The sequence below is a fragment of the Pinus tabuliformis genome, chromosome Q (assembly GCF_031772625.1).
Source record: "Pinus tabuliformis cultivar Carrire ecotype Pingquan chromosome Q, CPIR1, whole genome shotgun sequence".
In the NCBI taxonomy this organism is placed as follows: domain Eukaryota; kingdom Viridiplantae; phylum Streptophyta; class Pinopsida; order Pinales; family Pinaceae; genus Pinus; species Pinus tabuliformis.
Window position 1 is genome coordinate 555,360,385 of NC_142296.1, and position 21,575 is coordinate 555,381,959.

The following is a 21,575-nucleotide window of genomic DNA, read 5'->3' on the forward strand; positions in this document are numbered from 1 at the left end:
ATGAGCCTCTACATCTACTGCACTATTCTGCATCTCTTCAAGTGTTGCAAGGTTCCTTTCTCTCAGCTAAAACTCCATTTCCGGATCAAAGGTAGCCGGGTAGTGCAAGAGAGCAGATCTAATAGGAGGTCTTATATTAACCGGCATCGAAAAATAAACTTGGTTAAATCTAGCAAAAAACTGTTGTACTGTCTGCCCTGGTTGTCTTTTCAGCTAGTTATACTCTTCTATAATCAAGAAAGGGTTTTTTCTGATCACCCATCTATCGAGGAAAACTTTGACGAACTACTGGAAATCTGAGATGCTCACATCAGGCAGGGTTTTGAACCAGCTCTTGACTTTCCCTTGCAAAGAAAGAGAAAAAAGCCTTATACTGACATCTTCTTCATCAACTTCAAAAAGGTCAAGGAAAGACTCAAAATTCAGAACATGTCTCTCAGCAGTGATGTTTTCGCGTTCACCATCAAATCTTGGTAGATATAGATCATGATTTTTAGGGAAAGAATGGGATATAGGAGGTAAAATCAGAGGCTTGTATCGATCTGGAATTTTACAAGGTATAGGGGTATGTACAGAAGGTATAGAATCAGTCTTGGTCTCTTGAGGCTCATCATTTTGAATACGGTCATCACAAAAATCTAGAAGACGGGTCTTGATCAAGCTCAAAGGCATGCAAATCTTTGGTATTCACAAAATTCAAATGGAAGGAATCAAATGCAGGCTGAGGATCTCTTCTCAAATACAGTATACTTTGCAAAGCATTCTTGACATTCTCGGGAAAAGAGAAGAAATAATTTATGACAAAGAACAAAATGTCTTGGATGAAATTCCAACTTGAATACTTGATCTGTCCATATTGTCCTTTCATGTTTCTGTTGGTCGGGTTCATCCTCCAGTGAAGCTTTTGGATCTGATCTCGAAAATATGATTTGGAATTGCCAGGTGAATTATTTCAGCCTTGCTATGTCTGATCGTTGTCCACCATCAACAATCAGATCTGAACTTGATACATGTTACTGGGGCAATTTTCAAGTCAGATGTTCAGCTTATAAGACTAGGCCAGAGACTGACTGAAGCAGCTTTTATCTACTTGCGCTAATGCAAAGCAAAAGCGTTTCGAAGTCTACCTGGCTAACTTCAGGCTCCGTCTGTAGTCTACAAAGCCAAACAATGAAAATGAACTTTCTTCCCCAGTATGGTCACCACTATGTTAGAGACTAGATTTACCTCAGGCTGAAAAGGTAGGATCCAGGGCCAACATCAAACCATGCTCAGCTCGGTAGCTAGCCCTACCAGGTCAGGAGAGGGCTCTCTCCAGGTCAATCACAGCAAATTATGATATATGGGGGCCTGAGATGACTGAAATATCTTCTGATTTTAGGCTAGGTATGAAGTGCAAGGATTTGATTTGATAAAATGGAGTTTTGTTCACTCAGAGGGAAAGACACATTTTGGGGTGTGGGGATTGAGGCTCAGTTCTGCAGAGATCTCAATGGGGCAAGGTAGGAAATCATTTTGGCACTTAAATTTTAGTGAGATGGAAGGAAAAGATAGGTGAGGTGTTGAAGAGGGCAAGAGCAATCATGAATCCTCCCCAAACAACTAAAAACATCAAACAACTAAAGCAAACTTCAAGTAGAGCATTGCACTTTCAATGAATTCTACTTACACTCTTGTTTGTTTAGTTCAGAAGAAATAATATAGATAATGCAATCACATAAAAAAATTCACAATCACAAAGAGAAGCACTGTACCAAGACAAATTTCCACATGAATCCCAAAGAGTGCTACAAATCCTGGTCTCAATTCCTTAGCCAAAATGCTGAAAAATGAATGTACAATGAAGCTCAAGGCTTTCTCAAGAGTCCAACCATGCTAATGATTGAAAGACCACAAGATATAGACAAATCATAACTCATCCTAGCCTCTAGGGGTCGAGTTCACAAGTTTAGGAGCTGTTCCAACTAATTCTAAACTGAGAACTAGAAACTAGGCAACATAACAGCCTACCTCTAGAAACAAGGGAACTGATTCATTCAGTTTCAAACAACCTCTAAACTGATGAATATACCTCTACAAGTGAAAATATAACATATTTACATCATGATCCATCAATGTTCATTAAATTACATCACAAATTTTCCATTAGGAAAGTGAAAAAGTCAAACTAGGCAAAGCTGGGTGAAAAACAGAGCAAAACTTGGTCAAACTGGCAATTTTTCCTCTATGCGCTGCGCCTGATTCTCTATGCGTCGCGCCTATTTGGACCCACTTTTGAAGGCCTTCGTGATTTCCAAATGAGCTCCAAGTGTGCTTGTTGGAATGGTCTACCTGTCTACTTTCCAACCCAAGTGGAATTTTTCAATTTGGCCTCCATTTGCCCCTGCAAAAGTCCATTCTCCTAATATTGCTTCCTGTGTGTGAAAATAGGGGCAGTGAGGTCATTTTTTGAGTGTTTTTGACCTTTTTGAGGGCTCAAAACCTGCCCAAATTTCTTGGCCATAGGTAGGAAAGCATAATTTTTCATGCCAAATCCAAAAATGTTGAGTTTTTGTGATTTGGAGGCTCCTAGCAAAAGCGAGTGCCATGTGGCGCGGCACATTGGGCAGAAAAGCCTGTTTTTGCTCAAAAATTTCTAGTTCCGCACCTTATCTTCATATTACCTGCAGTCCCACACCTAATGGTCATGTACCCAGCGGACCTGACCACACTTTTTCTTTGTTGAAGGTGCGGACCACTGAATGCGCCGCGCCACTACCCACGTGCGCCACGCCTTTTTGAAAATGACTTTTGAATTCCTTCCGGATGCCCCAATTGAGCGCGGGATAGCTCGTTGGAAAGGTATTTGAGTCTACCTTCCAACTAAACTATAATTTTTTAATTTGGAGTTCATTTCCCTATCAAAAATAAAATCTTCCAAGACTGGTCAAAATGTGCCAAATGAGGTTTCCTAAAGGCAGAGTGTTGTTGCAGTCAACCTTTGAAGGTCGTCCTCAGCTCCAAAGTGAGCTGATGATAGCTCATTGGAAACATATTTGTGTCTAGTTATCATTTGACTCATCAAGCAAGTCATTTGGCCAACCAAGCTAGGAGAAAGCTTGATTTTCCCAAGGTCACTTCAGAGGTGCATCAATTCTCCCGAGGCAACTGTATTTTCGACATTTCTCTAAAAAAATGACACTTGTGTAAAACTTGAATGAGGTTTTTATTCCTTGGCCTATTTTGGACAAAAGCCTCTCTCAGATTTCCAAAATTCATCTTTTCTTTCTCAGAAACATCATTTGAAGTAAAATCTATCCCAATGTGTGGAACAGGGGATTTGTCAAAATAAAGCGAAATGAAGGCGATAAGGGGCTTCTAAATTCTTGAAATTTTTTTGGGAAGTAGGGAGGGATGTTAGGAAGTAGAGGAAAGTGGAATTTCAAAGATTGAGTGAGGGGAGGAGGTCCAAAAGGCCAAAACATAGGCCTAGCCTAGAAAATTGCCAAGTTGTAGCAAGAAACTAGGGTTTGTGCGAAAATGAGGAATTTAAGGGAAATAAGTGATGGGAAGTGTTTAATAAGGTACATTAAGGATAGGGGAAGGTGTATGAACATCAAGATACAAGTTTTGCTGATGATTTGACCATCCGAGAGAAATTGCCTTCAAAACCCTAGGAGAGGGAAATTAACCTTACCTAGGCGCAACTGAAGCATGAACAAGGTGTAAAATGACCCAGTGGAACTTGACATGATGATGAAAATCCTCTGAATGATGGTGTACTCAGCTGAATGGTGACATGGACCGACATTTGGACAACTTTGAAAGGAGTAAAAGCAAACCCTAGGCCTAATACCTAGTGACGAAATTTTGCTTGAAGACTCACTGAAATGACAAAATTTGACCTTGACACCTTAAAATCCCTTTGTAAGAGCATGTTTGATCACTGGAGGAAGGCTGAAAATACTAACACTAACACCTCCTCTTCACAATCTATCTAAAATAATTTCTTCTCGGCACACTTATGACCTTTAGCGTATTTTCTATCACAACTGTAACAAAGCCCTTTTGTTCTTTTTTCTTCCAATTGTTGTGGTGTCAAGATTGTAGGTTGTGGAAGGTTAGGAGAAACAACACTTCCATATTTATAGTTGTGAGTGGTAGGCTTCCTTCTTGCCATAATTTTCCTTTCTATTTTTCTTGCCAACCTGAATGCCTTCTCCAATGAATCAGGTTCCCAAAGGCGAACCTCATGTTAGATGTTATCCTTTAAAGTCCACATGAACACATAAATCCTATGCTCCTTTGGAATATATTTTACCCTTATATTCAATTTTTGGAAGTCCTCAATGTGCTCCATCATTGAACCCTTTTGTTTGAGAATTATCAATTGGCTAAAAAAGGTGTTGCTTTTTGTATCCTCATAATGTGCTATCATTTCTTTCGTAAAAATTGCCCAAGTCATGCTAGAGCTTTCTGGTTGCTTACTAGGTGTTTCCATTTTCTTTCTTCAGGGCATTAATTAATGATAATAATTCTTCACTATGCCCTTTGAATTCATTCAAACTAATTTTTCAAACCAAACTTATGCAAAATTAAAAAAAAAAAAAACTGCACACCTTTTTTCACTTTGTAGGAGTTCGATATTGAATCTGCTATATCTCTGTAATTTCGAATCTCCAAGGTCTGAAATTGCATCCTGCAGTAGCCCTCTGAGTGCTCTTTCTAAACCCGCAAGTCTGATCAAGATTGGATTCTCCAAGCAAGGGTTATGCCAAATATCCCACGATGACCTGATTATAGACTGTTTTAGTAGAGCGAACTTGTACAAAGTGCCACGTGTCATTGTTTCAACCTTAGGACCTAAAATCGATACACATAAAACTACAGGTCATCCTATTTCTGTAACCTCTTATGAAATTTCAATATGATGCTGAGAAAAAAAAATTATGAGGATTTTCCCCAGGTCACCCGTTTGAGATATAATTCGGGATCCTGCCAAAACCCTAACTACCTTGGATCATATCTCCAAAAATATAACAAGAAAATATTTGAAATTTAGACTCGAGGTTTAGAGAGATTTCATATGAAATGGGTTTTAGTTTTAACTTCTGAAACATCATAGAAAAATAGTTATAGTGAAAATTCCAGGATGACTTGTTTGGAGCAACGAAACCCTAGAATCCAAAGCTCTAATACCAAATGTTATGCAACCAGCTCACAAAATAGAAGATAAGATAGAATCAACGCCTTCAAAATCAGCCTCTTCGAGGGGGAAACCTCACTTACATTACACAAATGAAAAATTCTTTGATGATACAAATGACAAAACCTCATTTCTATATATAGGGGTCTAACGAGTCATAATATAATCAAAACCGACATAACAATAATAATATAAGGGCACAACAATAACAATAGTGGGCTTCTATGGGGCACAATAATAGCAATATGGGGACAATAGGGGCACAATAATAACAATAAGGGATACAATGACAATAGTAATGGGGGAATCACTAGTATTATAGGGACCTAACAAATGCTAAGCTTGGTGTGGAGATAGTTGCAGTATCTCCAACCACTACGGTTCAATTGAATATTGAGGAGATTCCAGCAACAAAAGTATTTTATAGTCCTCAACATAACTTTATTCTAAATAAGAGTGGGAAGAAAAGAAAGGTTGTTGATACACAAGCCTCAACGAAAAATGCTACTTTACAACCTTCTTCACTAGAAATAGTTTGGAAAGAAGCATTTGCAGATCCTCATGAAGAAATTGAGGAATTAACCCAATATATATGAGCTTATTCCACTACCAGTGTAGATAAAAATAGCCTGAGTCAAAGAGTTTATCAAGGATAAAGATGAAAAAATACAATAATTAGAGAAGTTGTCTTCACACTTTCATGCATAGTTGTAGGAACATGCCACCATTGTTAAAAATCAGTTTGAGTCTGAAAATAAGAAGATAAATGATAAGATAAATGAGTTGTAGTAGTGTTGAAGCCCCAAAAATCGGGTCGACAACAAGGGGGATACCCACCCGGTCCAGACCTTGGTTGGCAGCTCCTTATCCATTTGGTATAGCGGGTCCGACTGGGGATAAAGGGACCAGTTTCCCAATCTAAGGGTGTGTGTGTGCAGAGTTGGATTATGCTGATCTAAGAGTTCTGATCTAAGCTACTTTAATCTAATTCTATGCTATTGTAATCTAATGAAAACAACAACATCTAATCTATGCTAACCCGGGGTGTATTTCTTCTATTATGCGATCTAAAGAGATTTCAAACAATAACTGGTAATAAAGATCATTCAGCTATCATAAGAATGGAAATCAATTAAGATGAACCACTTTGCATAAAAATTTAGGCAAAACAGTTGTGAACAGCATATCGCATAATAAGTTATTCATATATCAAACATAAATAAATGACTCCACCGTACAAAAGTGCCAAATAGTAACTCACACATTCATGCAATAACATATAAAAAACTAATAACTGTATATCACTTCAAGAATATAAGCAGAAATGGCCAAGAGATAAAAGTACCATTTATGACTGGTCCTACTCATAAGCTTCAAGTAATAATGATTTATCTCTCCTTGTTCTGATATCTACTAAGAGTACAGAAGTGCAACATCAGTAGCAGACATCAAATGCAAAAATTAATAAACCTTGATCCATTCATTCATCAAAACCTTCTCTGAGGGTGCAGAAGTGCATGTTCTGAGGACAAGTTTTTGACAAATTTCTGGACCCTTCTCTAAATGCATGAGAAGGGTTTAAATACTACTAACTAAACAACTTAATTACATAAATTTCGGATACGGTTCAAAATGACCGCCCTTTATCTAAGTAAACTTATTTCTAAAAATTGAATCTAATTTCTAACTATTTCTGCATTTGCTCCTTAGTGCTGTGAGTATGCAACATTTGCCTGGGAAGAGTCAGCTGGTCGTCTTCTGCTTTTGTTTGAGCTACGAAAATAGAAATGACAAGCGCTGGCACCTCTTTTTAGTAAACTAGAAGATATTTTTGAGAATTATCTTCTGGTTGAGCGAATTTACTGCGTGTATGCTTGGTAACAACCCAGATTCCTCTTAGCTGCCTCTGCTTTTGCTATTTAGGCTTCCGGACTCGTGGATGACTAAGCAAGTTAGGGACTTTGCTTTCTGAACAATTTTCTTAGCGATGCGCGATTAGCGCTAGGCGCTAATCGCGCATCAAAAACTGCCTCCGTTCTTTGATCTGGGCCTTTCTGGTGCGTTTTCCGCCTTTAGCACTTTTTCCTTTACCGGACATGAGCTTCAGAATTTTGTAAACATGCTACTTTTGTGAGTTTCTTGACCTTGAGTGTCGAATCGCCTATTGATATCAGCATCTGTTCAGTAACACTCTGAAATCTGCGTTTCTGTTGCATGCGGTATCCGTGTATGAGAGCATCTCTTCCCTGTTCTTTGAGCATTGGCGCTTTCTCCTTTTTTCCTTAGATGTTTCCTGCAGTTCACGCAAAGGAAAAAGTAATGATAATAAATTTTGACATGAAAGCTTCAAGTTCTACGAATGTGTAAAATCATGACACCCATAATGAACTGACTCTTTGAAAAACACAAACTGTCCTTCATGAATACCTTGACGTACATTCATTAATTTTCTTTAAGCCGTGCGCTCAATTTTTGGTTTAGGAACAGCTTTTCTTGGGTGCTGAGCCGAGGAAAATTTGCGATGGGTGATTTCTACAACTCGCAAATCGCAGATCACATAGATCGCAGATAGCATTGATCGCAGATCGCAGTTTCGCAGTATCGCGGCATCACAGATCGCAGATCGCTGCAATTCGTCAAGTTATTCGTGTGCTGCTTATGCGACGTTGCGATATGCGATATCGCATATCAGCCATCGGAGATTTTCTTAAGATTAGTCATTTATGGGCGCTTCTCAATGTATGTGATGTGATGAATTTCGCACCGCTTCTTCGTAGTTGTTTAAATGTGCTCATAAAGGAATGCTTGACTCTTCTCCATGCGATGCATCTTTTAGGAGTATAATACAAAATTTTATAAAACCTTTTTGGATTTTTTATTACTAAGGGTCCCCACTTCTTTAGCGTTATTGCTAATACTAAAGAAGGAGGGGGGTTGTTGGTGGTCACAACAATGGTGATTCACTTGGGAGAACCAGTTATCTCTGCTTTTCTATTGAATTCTTTAAACTTCCAAAACAGAAAAATTTTCATAAATCTAAAGTTTGTTATGGACAGACAGAGTATATTATGCCTTATTCTATCAATGATATTTTGTTTCAACTTCTTTCTATTCTAATTGTTTGCTTCCTCAGTCTTGTCCTTGTATCTACATCAGCCATTACTTGGTCATGTAAAGAAAAATAAAGTTTTCTCTGTGTGCTAGGCTTAAAATATGCTCGTTTTCCGTAGGTAGAGCCTCTGCTGCCAGCAGGCATCCATAGCCTCGACAGGGTTACCTGTTACCTAGCAATGATCCTTTATCCTGTTTAAGGTTACCTACAACCCTCAAAGAAAAATCCATTTTGACACTTTTTCCTTTTTTATTCTTAAAGAACAATGTCTTGGTTTGGTAGCCAAATTATGACACAGTCATTCACTTGATTTACACTTTTGTTGAACAAGCTGGCTCGTGATGAGACCCCTTGTCTTTTGATTTCAATAATCTTGAGTCATTGCCCTGTTTTGATGGACAGTGTTTGGCAAAGTCAAAAAAGTTATAATATCTGTGATCATAATAAGTCGGCTCGTGATGAGACCTCTTATTCTCTGAGATATAGTGTTTCTTGGATTGTCCCTCTGAATGCTGCGATTTTCTTTAACAGGGAGGATATCATTGTTTTCCTTAAGAAAGCTCTGGATGACAACAATAGAGTTTGCAAATAGCAGTTTTACAGAGAATCTTTATTTTGTTATTGATACCTTTCGTTGTGCTGATATAAAACAATTCCTTCGCTAAAGGTTGCTTTCATCAAATTTTTTGAAGTCGAAACTAATATCATATCTAGGCTAAAGTTTTTTTTTAACTGTGTCTGTCAATAATAAAGATCAGATTTTCAAAATTTTTCTATTTATACAAACGAAAAGCTCAAAATTTGAAAGAGAATTGGTGCCTTTTTCGCGAATACCGATAGTAACCATTAACAGCCGATTTTATTATGAAAGAAAGAAAAAGAAAAAAAACGAAACTATTCTACAAAATAGAAGAATAATCTTCTATGGAAAATATATTTTAAGGATTTGACCATTCAAAGGCAAAGAATCCCTTCTACCTGCTAGATCCTGTAAGACAAACGTTGATGGACCTATGACTTCAACAATCTGAAAAGGACCAAGCCACATCTTTTAAAATTTTGTATGTTTGCCCTTTTCTTCATGAGCTTTATCCCATTTTAAAATTAAATCTCCCATCTGAAAATTTTCTCTGGTCATTTTGTTTAAATCAAAAGAGGATTTTATTAGCGCTTGATGATGAGCATGGGTTCTTTTAGCTTGTTCTCGTTGTTCTTCTAATTTGATTATTTCCATTTGTCTTAGTTGTATGGAGGAAATAGGTACTTCATCAATCTACTGTATTAAAGACAAAGAGGGAATGACTAAGTGAGTTGGAAGAACCGCTTCTTTCCCATAAACTAAATTAAAGGGAGAAGTGCCGATCGAAGATTTTTTTGTTATTCTATCTGCCCATAAAGCGTTTATCAAAGCTTTTATGCCAATTCTTTTGGTTTTGGTCAACTGTTCTTTTAATAATCCTGATTAGGTTTTTATTTGTTGACTCAGCTAACCCATTACCTTGCGGATAGTAATTGGCCGAATATTTTAGTTTGAATCCCCTTTTAAGTGCGAACTCAGTCATTGCATTTTCAGAAAAGTATGATTCATTATCAAATATTAAAGCCGTTGGCGATCCAAACCTAGTGATTATAAATTGATCTATGAATTCGATAATATTTTCAGAATTAGCTGTCTTGAGAGGAACCACCTCTACCCATTTAGTAAAATAATCTGTTGCCATGAGGATGTATCTATGCTGCTTAGAAGAGTGAGGAACGATCTCACCTATTATGTCCAAGCCCCACTGGTTGAATGGTTGCTCGATGTTTACCGGTTGTAGTGGCAGGGACGGCTTCTTTTGTTTTCCAGCAGTAGTTTGGCAGACTTGACATTTCCTCACGTAACTGTGTGAATCTTTGAACAGCGTAGGCCAATAATATCCTGCACGTAAAATTTTATGTGTAGTAGCATCTCCAGCATAGTGTCTGCCTACTGGTCCATCGTGGAGTTCCTGCAAAACTTTTTCGGCTTCAGCTTTTTCAAGACATCTAAGAAGAATAGAATCATAATTCTTTCTAAAGAGAATATCATTTATGAGCTGATATTGTTTAGCTTTCAATCTCAGAGCTCTTTTCTTAGTGTGATCCAGGTGTGATGGAGCATACCTGTTCTTAAGATAATAAATGATATCAGCATACAATGATTCTGCATCGTTCAGGCTTACCTCATACATTTGTACCTCTTCGGATGACATTTCAGGGATTTGCGATGCTCCAGCTAACATCTTGCAGAAGCACCTCTTACAATGTTTGCTGGTTTGATCTCAAGATCATATTCCTGTAAAGCAGTGATCCAATTCGCTCTTTTCTCGCCCATATCCTTCTGTACTAGAAGATTTCTTACCGCTAGAAACAGTACTATGATCTTAATATGGGTTTTGAGTAAGAAAGATCTGAAATATTTAACCTCTTTGAAAACAACATAGCCCTGTTTCTCTACGTCTGAATAATTGAGTTCAACACCTTGTAGATTCGAGCTAAAAAACGCAATTGGAGCTTCTGTTTTTTCTTGATTTGCTTGGGTTAGAATCGCAGCATATGATTTTTCTGAGGCAAATGTGTATAAAACAAAAGATTCTGAAAAATTCGGGGTTTCTAAAGATGGAGCATTAATAATAGCTTGTTTGGTTGAATGCTTCATGTTCATCTTGACCCCATTTGAAAGTTGAATTCTTCTTAATCATGGTTTGCAAAGGAGACACAATTCGTGAAAATTCTGGGACAAATCTCTTTACAAAATTGATTTGACCAAGGAAAGATTGCATGGCTTTTTTATTATGAGGTAGGGATATTTCTGAGATTTCTTTGATTCTGTCAGGATCAATGTGAATACCAGACTTTGACACTATGAATCCTAGAAGTTTTCCTTCACTTAATGCGAAAAAAGATTTCTCCGGGTTAAGTGAAATCCCATACCTTAAACATCGTTGAAAAATTTGCTTTAAATCTTTGAGATGGTCGCTTCGCTTCTTGGAATACACTGTTATATCATCCAAATAAATCACTACAGATTTGTTGACTAAACCCTTAAATGCGATGTCCATGGCTCTTTGAAATGTAGCGCCGGCATTAATCAAACCAAATGGCATCTTCCAATATGCGTATGTGCCCCATTTAGTTCTGAATGTGGTTTTCAACTGATCATTGGGATGCACCAGCACTTGATTATATCCTGAAAATCCGTCCAAGAAAGACATTAGTTCTGAGCCTGCTACTGCCTGTAATATCTGTTCCATAGGTGGAAGAGGAAAATTGTCTTTTTGACAGGCTTTGTTAAGATTCTGAAAATCGATACAGATTCTAATATCTCCGTTTTTCTTTCTAACGGGTACCATATTGGAGACCCATTTGGAATGTCTGACGGGGAAAATTATTCTGGCTTTTAATAACTTATTTAGCTTAGTCTTTATCTGATTTTCTAAATTGGAGTGGATCTTTCTCAGTTTCTGTTGGACAGGTTTTTCGTTGTCAATCATAGGAATAGTGTGTTGAATGATAGAAGTGTCGTATGTCTTCAGCTCATCGTAATTCCAGGCAAAAACATTTTTATATTGTCTCAAAAGACGAATATACGGTAGTTTTTCTTCAGGGGCGAGGCCTATGCCTAGATTAATGTTTTGTGGTTTATCATCGGTTCCTAGGTTTACTAATTCGTAGTTCAGAGTTGAACTGTAGAGCTTTGAATTGGTAGACCTTTTGAATTGATTTTTCAAATCGTACAAGTCTTCTAACTTAACCACCGATTTAGGTATAGCATTATCAGTGCTATTTTGTTGTGTTTGTCAATCGTGATGGTCTTCGTCAATTATCTGATTGGAGTAGGATCCTTCAGAAGTGAGGAAATTTACAATATCAGGATCATCATTGAATACTCTCCAATTTGTAATGTTGTCAGGGATGGATGGTCTAAAGATTAATTCTATTGAGAATCTATCTGGACTAAAATATTCAGAGGGAATAAGCCTAGAGGCTACGTTAGCCAAAAGGTCTGCACTCGCGTTTTGGAGTCTCGGGATTGAAGAGATATTAAATGCTATGAAATGCTCACTCAGATCTTGTACTAAAGATTGATAGTGCTTTAAATGACCTGATAGGTAATGTATAGTGTTACGTACCTGTTTGACGATAATCTCAGAGTCTCCAAAGACCTGAAGATACTTGATGTTTAACCCGATTGCTTTGTATAGGCCTTGCACCAAGGCCTCATATTCTGTTGTGTTGTTTGTGCAATTGAATTCGAGTCTGCATGTAAGCATGGTCTTGTTTCCTTCTGGACTAATCAGAACGCATCCTGCTCCTGCTCCTTCGTTAGATTTAGAGCCATCGAAATATAATTTCCAAAACAAAGATGTATTTACAGGTTCATCTACAAAATTAACACACTTGGAACTATCAGTTTGGGAAAAAATTTCAACTTGGGACAAAACTGAATTTTCTAAGTAAGGTGATGGGTGAGCATTGAAATTACCGAGAAAAGAATCTACCGAATAATTGCCTATGATACTGTTGTTATATGATACTGCTTCATTTTCTCCCTCTAATTCCGTTACTATGTACTTCTGGTGTAATTCTCGTTCAACCTTTATCTGATTCGGTTTACCGTTATAGGGTAACCACATGTGCGACCAGTCGGTTGCAAAGTATCCATGGAGTTTCTCAGAACAATCCCTGCTAAGAATTAATCCATAGAATTCTGGGATATCGGCCACTAGAATGTCAATAACCTGACATACCTTCGGGTTAGATGACAATCTTATGGTTACTTGATTAATTTCACCAATCGCTTCGACTTGAGATCGATCAAGCTGAACTATACGCACCGCGGATTTTTGTGGTTGAACATTTAGCACAGCACATATTGATCTGGGTAAAACATTCGAAGAAGCACCGGAATATACCAAACAATTGTGCACATTTTTGTTGAAAATCTCGTAAGTGAGAAGAAACGAGGGAGTGTGAGATCTTGATCTTCCTCCAATTAAGGCGATATCATTTGGGTCAATCTTATTGATCGCGTTAGTTGGAGGTCTTCCCATGTTATGGGAAGCTTGAGAGAGTACAGCGGCAGGCAAAGGTACAATAGGCACAGCATGTAATTCTTTCATCATTATCTTCTGTTGATGGTTCAATTTGCTCAATTCATAAAGGGTAATATTAGCCCTAGTCTTTTTCATGTCATCAACAATATTGTACTCCATTTCATCCGACACTATCAGTGTTTTTGATGGAGTTGTTTGATCTGCTCGGACTGGGCTAGACTGAGTCGCTTTAGTTGTTGCTTTCTTTGTTGCGACTTTATCTTTTGTTGTAGGGCTTGCGCCCTTCTGCTTAGGGGTAGTTTGGGGAGGATCAAGCTGATTTTTGCTTCGTGTGCTAACCGGAAATATTTCTTGATCCTCTTCTTGTGGGAGGATGAAATCCCACATTCCTTGTAATTCCACAACTTCTTCGTCATCGGTTTGCCCTTCAGTGGCACTTTCTTCTTCTTCCTCTTCCTCAGTTTCAGCATTGGAGATGGCATTGGGTGGTTTTGCATTCGTTGAAGGACCTCTTTTAAAAGTTCTGTAAGGATTTTTTAAAGAAGTTTCTGCTACTTGTTTTTTTATGTCAATCATCTCATTAGACATGGTCTTTAATACATTCTGTAATCCTTCCAAATCGAAAGGGTCTTTTGTTTGTTTCTTCTTGGGGTCTTCCTTGAAGGTGACTTTTAGACTTTCGTTCCTCTATCGCGGATCTCTTTTCCAGGGCTATTACGTGTTTCTCTACTGCTATCGCCTCTGTCATGTTTTCAACTAAAGTTGTTTTATTTGCTCTATCCACGAAGATTTCTATGTTTGATGGTAAAGTAGTAATATACCATTCACATCGTACTTCTTCACTGGGTTGGGAAGCAGTAGGAATTTTGTTGAGAATTTTATTGAACCGTAAATCGAAATCTTTGATAGGTTCTTTAGCTTGGGCCTTGAGATTGGATAGGTCATTGATTAATGTTGCTGTTGATCTGTCATCACCAAACTTGATAAGGAATTGATTGTGGAAGATATCCCAACTTGTGATAGACCCAGAAGGTAATGAAAAATACCATGACCCGACTGTTCCTTGCAGTGTGTAGGGGAAAAGCCGAACAACAACATCTTCATTAGTAACTCCGTTGAGATTGATAGAAAGCATGAAATTGTTTATGTGTTCTTCTGCTAGCATGCCTGCTTCTGGATTGAATTTAGGCAGCCATTTCTCAGGATGGGCTGATATTGGGCTCAAAGGTGTAGGCATTAAGACTGCCCCAGGGTTGTTCCATGGAGATTGGGCCATCGTTGAGCTGCTAGTGGAGAAAAGTGCAGGAGATGATCTCTGCGGTTGGGAAGATGAGGATACTATGATCGTGGATGATTGAAGAGGGATTATGGTAGACGGATGAATGATGGTTTGGAATGGAGGTGTGGGTGGTTGACTTCGCAGTGAGGTAGTTGAAATGGGTGATGTAGACGAAAGAATCTCACTGTCAGACTCTTGTGGTGATTTCCTCGCTCTTTTCCTGGTGGGAAGAGGCAACTCAGTCGGCTGGATGCCAAATTTTTCACTTTTCAATCTGGTTAGGGGATGAGCAGGATTGTACTGCAAAGTCACACTGCTTTGAGATTTATCAGACCTCTGAGGAGAAATGGAAAATCCCTGAAGTTTGTGAATCAGAGATTCGACTTCAGGAGGTTTAATGGTAAATTGGTCTAAAATATCAAGGTGTGCAGTAGCGATTGATGCTCGAGCGACTTCCGACTCTAGATTTAAATATACTGGAGAAGTCGGGGGAGATGATAAGGGCGATTTACTCTCAGAATAATATTTAGATTTTGATTTAAGTGCCATTCATAGTTTGGGCCCTCCTTCTAGCGCCAAATATGTTGAAGCCCCGAAAATAGGGTCGACAACAAGGGGGATACCCACCTGGTCTGGACCTTGTTTGGCAGCTCTTTATCCATTTGGTATAGCGGGTCCGACTGGGGATAATGGGACCAGTTTCCCAATCTAAGGGTGTGTGTGTGCAGAGTTGGATTATGCTGATCTAAGCTACTTTAATCTAATTCTATGCTATTGTAATCTAATGAAAACAGCACATCTAATCTATGCTAACCCGGGGTGTATTTCTTCTATTATGTGATCTAAAGAGATTTCAAACAATAACTGGTAATAAAGATCATTCAGCTATCATAAGAATGGAAATCAATTAAGATGAACCACTTTGCATAAAAAGTTAGGCAAAACAGTTGTGAACAGCATATCACATAATAAGTTATTCATATATCAAACATAAATAAATGACTCCACCGTACAAAAGTGCCAAATGGTAACTCACACATTCATGCAATAACATATAAACAACTAAAAACTGTATATCACTTCAAGAATATAGGCAGAAATGGCCAAGAGATAAAAGTACCATTTATGACTGGTCCTACTCATAAGCTTCAAGTAATAATGATTTATCTCTCCTTGTTTTGATATCTACTAAGAGTACAGAAGTGCAACATCAGTAGCAGACATCAAATGCAAAAATTAATAAACCTTGATCCATTCATTCATCAAAACCTCCTCTGAGGGTGCAGAAGTGCATGTTCTGAGGACAAGTTTTTGACAAATTTCTGGACCCTTCTCTAAATGCATGAGAAGGGTTTAAATACTGCTAACTAAACAACTTAATTACATAAATTTCGGATACGGTTCAAAATGACCGCCCTTTATCTAAGTAAACTTATTTCTAAAAATTGAATCTAATTTCTAACTATTTTTGCATTTGCTCCTTAGTGCTGTGAGTATGCAACATTTGCCTGGGAAGAGTCGGCTGGTCGTCTTCTACTTTTGTTTGAGCTACGAAAATAAAAATGACAAGCGCTGGCACCTATTTTTAGTAAACTGGAAGATATTTTTGAGAATTATCTTCTGGTTGAGCGAATTTACTGCGTGTATGCTTGGTAACAACCCAGATTCCTCTTAATTGCCTCTGCTTTTGCTATTTAGGCTTTCGAACTCGTGGATGACTAAGCAAGTTAGGGACTTTGCTTTCTGAACAATTTTCTTAGCGATGTGCGATTAGCGCTAGGCGCTAATCGCGCATCAAAAATTGCCTCCGTTCTTTGATCTGGGCCTTTCTGGTGCGTTTTCTACCTTTAGCGCTTTTTCCTTTACCGGACATGAGCTTCAGAATTTTGTAAACATGCTGCTTTTGTGAGTTTCTTGACCTTGAGTGTCGAATCGCCTATTGATATCAGCATCTGTTCAGTAACACTCTAAAATCTGCGTTTTTGTTGCATGCGGTATCTGTGTATGAGAGCATCTCTTCCCTGTTCTCTGAGCATTGGCGCTTTCTCCTTTTATCCTTAGATGTTTCCTGCAGTTCACGCAAAGGAAAAAGTAATGATAATAAATTTTGACATGAAAGCTTCAAGTTCTACGAATGTGTAAAATCATGACACCCACAGTGAACTGACTCTTTGAAAAACACAAAACTGTCCTTCATGAATACCTTGACGTACATTCATTAATTTTCTTTAAGCCGTGCGCTCAATTTTTGGTTTAGGAACAGTTTTTCTTGGGTGCTGAGCCGAGGAAAATTTGCGATGGGTGATTTCTGCGACTCGCAGATCGCAGATCGCAGTTATCGCAGTATCGCGACATCGCAGATCGCTGCAATTCGTCAAATTATTCGTGTGCTGCTTATGCGACGTTGCGATATGCGATATCGCATATCGGCCATCGGAGATTTTCTTAAGATTAGTCATTTATGGGCGCTTCTCAATGTATGTGATGTGATGAATTTCGCACTGCTTCTTCGCAGTTGTTTTAATGTGCTCATAAAGGAATGCTTGACTCTTCTCCGTGCGATGCATTTTTTAGGAGTATAATACAAAAATTTTATAAAATCTTTTTGGATTTTTTATTACTAAGGGTCCCCACTTCTTTAGCGTTATTGCTAATACTAAAGAAGGAGGGGGGTTGTTGGTGGTCACAACAAGTAGAAGATAAAGAAAATAGAGGAAAGTGCTTTATACCTTGCCAAATTCAAGCATGAAGCTAATGAGTTAAACCAAGGGCTTCAACATCAACATAAACTCCTTTGCAACAAATTAAGTTTGATACAGGGTCAAAACAAGTTGGTTGATTCATTGGTTGATGAAGTTATTGATATTTAAATAAAATATGATGATACCAAGCGTAAGCTCATTGAAATTTTGAAATGCAAAGAATACCCTAAGATATTCTATTCATACTTGCCAAAAGTTAATGAAATAAAAATTTTTACAACACTTCACACTTGGAAGGATAAGATACACTTGGTTAAGATATTAGTAAATGATGTTGAGAGGTTTAAATGATGCTGATATTAGTAAATGATGAATAACATGTTTTCCCATAGGATGATTTATTACAACAAAAGTGGAAAAGTAACAACGTAAAATGTAGTAAAAGGATCGAGCAATTATCAAAGGTAGATTTGAAATTGACATGGGAGTTTCTAATCAAACCACATGGTTACCTTCAAGTAACCAGGATTATTATTAAATAGGAAACTCAACTACTACCACCTTTTCAAGCTCATTTATTTATATGTCAAATGAACATTAGCCCTCATTCTCCTCCTCGGCTAGCATCACTTCTAGAAGTTCATCAACAATAGAAAATTCCTACTGGCTCCACATTTGCAACAATTCATCTGAATTGATTATTTTGTTTCAAATTATAACTAATATATATTTTATTCTAGGTTTTTTTGCTTTAGTTGAGAGAATAAAAGACAGTTGAGAGAATAAAAGACCGCTAATTATTCTCTCTATTGTTTTGAAAATCTATTTAAGGGCCTCTCAAGCTTAGGCTTAAGGGTTTTGAAATTTTGCAAGAATTTATTTGTTACACTATTGTACTATGCCTTTTCTTTAATTTAATATGAACCACTTGTTGATTCCATATCTATGAAGAGTAAATAATAATTGATACTTTTATCAACTTTGTTTTCTTTTGATTTATAATTGGAATCTCATCTTATGCTTTATTTCTTACGCTTATGATTAGTTTATTGAAATATTGTCACTTTTGATATATTCATCTATGTTGATTATATGTATAAGAGAAACGAGAATTATATGTGAATTTTTTATGATATTAATTCAATTATCTATTTAATTTAATTAATTTATCTTATTGTTTCTTTAATTAACAAAATAGCTTGAAGATTTATATTTTCAATTATCAGTTGCATTCATTTTCACGTATAAAGTATCATCACCCAGGTTATCAAGTAGTTACTAGTATATATCACAGTTTAATTTATGCTTTTATTTACTATTCTCATTTGATATTACCAATCCATTCCCATTCCTTCTCTATACCTTTCAAACTTTTCTAGTCTCCATATGTTGGAGCAACTTCTATATGGGTAACTCATGGACCATTTAAAACCAATCAAAATCACCATCCAAAATAGAAAAGACTCTAACTGGGTGCTTTGACTGAGTGGTCTTCTAAATGTTGATGGGGACAATTTTGGCCATCAATAGGGCCCAGCATGCTACCCCACTTACAAAGCAACATTCTCTTGGGATGTGATTGCACCTAGACCAAATGTTGTGTGGCTATTGGAAAATGTTGTTAGTCTCTTTAGAACCTGCCTCAAGTACCGTGTTGGGGAATTAATCCTTTTGATCTTCACCAGTTTATTTTGGTGGAATCAACTCCCATCCTTGAAACTTTTGGAAGAGTTAGTTATGTAATCACATGGAAAGGACGACAAGTCTTCTAGGCTAAGTTATTTTATATTTTTTCACACCCTTGTGTAGAGAGGTTCCTTTTCACCTGACCTTTTTTTAATTTAGATAAAACTTCACTAGTTATTTCATTCACATTTGTGCACCAACTAATTAAAGTTTAAAAATAAATAGATAACATTTACTTTCTTATTAAATTGTTCCAAAATAATGCACATTATTTAAGAAACCTGTTGATGGTGCTCAAAATTATACCAACACAAGGGGATCTCATGGGTGTAAAGTTCCAACTAGACCCAATATCGTTTGGAATACGAGTCCCATCTAGGGTACCATCTCAACTACCATCATGTGTGAGTTTTGCTCTTGGATACCGAATGCAGAGATATAAGTGCGAGACCAAGTGTACTATGCGAAAAGAATCAAGACAATATCACCTCTCCATTGATAGTTTGTGGAACATGATACAAGAAAATAACATTAATATAATGAGTGAGGGCATGCCTTAAGAGAGAATCAAATAGTTGAGACTAACTAAGACATGCACAATAAGAAAGTGTTAGGAAACTGTTGGGCCTCCAAAATGTCTTCAAAATGACATCCACTTTCACCTTTATTTCCACCATTTCACTCACATGTCGCAACTCGATAACCATATAACCTTTCATTAGCCACAATTTTCATAAATATATGGGTTAGGATCCCTATTTAATAAAGTTATTTATTTTATGTGTTTAAAGTGAATTTATGATTAAAAACTAGGAAATTAACATGGTTTCATGTATCTATATATGTGGCTTGAGTTTCATGACATGTGTAGGTTATTTGGAAGCTTCCAAAGCACCCTTATGTGGCTTCCAATGCTCAAATTCGAATTCCCTTCAAAGGAGATTTGGATAAAGGTCAAAGAAGGATATGTGTCCTATTTGGATTGTAACTCTATGAGGTGTCTCATCATTTCTTATTTGGATTAGAATTCTATGAGACACTTAGCGGATATGTGTCTCATTATGAGCTATTTGGTTGTAACTATATGAGATTTTAGTGGATCCTCTTTAAATAGGGTAGCTTCTTATGTTTTTGTATAAATAGGGTAGCCTTCTCCTTTGAAAGGCATGTGTAAAGTTGGAAAAATGCTCATGTTTTTAATAGAGAATTTGGAGCTTATACTTGGATATTTGAAGATTTAGTTTTGCTTGCATATGAAGCTTCTTCACTTGCCATTCTCATACACCATTGGAATGGCCATCTAATGATTGTGAGATTTAATTGCTTTTATAGATTAAAGTTCATTTGCTTTCTTAGTATTAGTTTTAGAATGACTGTGTAATCTTTGCTTTTCTAAAAACATTTCAATAGGGAAGATTTATGTATTTTCTAATTGGATTAAGTTTGAGGCAAGGGTTCATAGTTATTTAGTTTTATTTCATGTTCTTTTATTTACTTTCTTAGATTAAACTATCAATTCATTGTATAATTGAATAAAGGATCGGGCTAAGAAGGTGACTTCAAATTGGGTGATTGAATGTTCAACCTATGCAATCATTGAGCTTTACTTTTTCGTGCTTTTATATTTGCTTTTAAGATCCTCATTTAATTGCATTAACTGATATTCCTAAAGATCATTCTAAGAAATTGATTTAATCATATTTCAAGATTGAATGGTTGAATATTTGATACATGCAATTACTGAGTTATTTTCTGCACACTTTACTTGCTTTTCTAGGACATTAGAAGTTAAAGTATAAATAGTTGCTTACACATCATCTCAAGAAGGTAACACTTCATAATTGAATGCTGGAGTAACTAAGTATACATTAGTTGTTGTTGTTTTTTTTATTTTTATTTCACAGGTTAGTTGAACTTCATTTTCATTATTTGATTTTATAGATTAGATAAATTGGTTTTCGTTATTTTGTAGTTAGATTGATCTAAACTGAAAGACAATTTCTAGCACATATAATGCACGCATGCTTCTCAAGTTTACGAAACCCTCTGGTTGACAAATTAAATGATAGGCAATCACTTTGCCCCAGCATTTTGGTAGGTTCTAGGAGGAATAATAGATGACCATAAGCAAATAGTGTCTCTCAAAGACCACATTTATTTCACAAGAAAATGATCAAAGCAGCAATATAGATGAAACATCAATGCATGAGCACATGCTACATATCAGATCGAGTATTTGCAAGCCTTTCAGATGATAGTGTTTCCATTGCATCCATACTCCTTCAGTCAATAAAACCTTCATCTCATTTCCTTTGCAGTTGCATTGCATTTCACTTAGTTAGTCAATAAAATTCTCATCTCATTTTCCTTCACTGCTCATTTTTATTCATAGAAACTATATTTTCCTGCCTTTCTTTCACTAACTCATAACCCATTTTCATAAAGACATTCAACTCACTTACATGTTGATTTTTCCTTTTACTTTCCATTCACTTGTCATTTTTCTTTCCGTTAAATAAACCTTGATCCACTG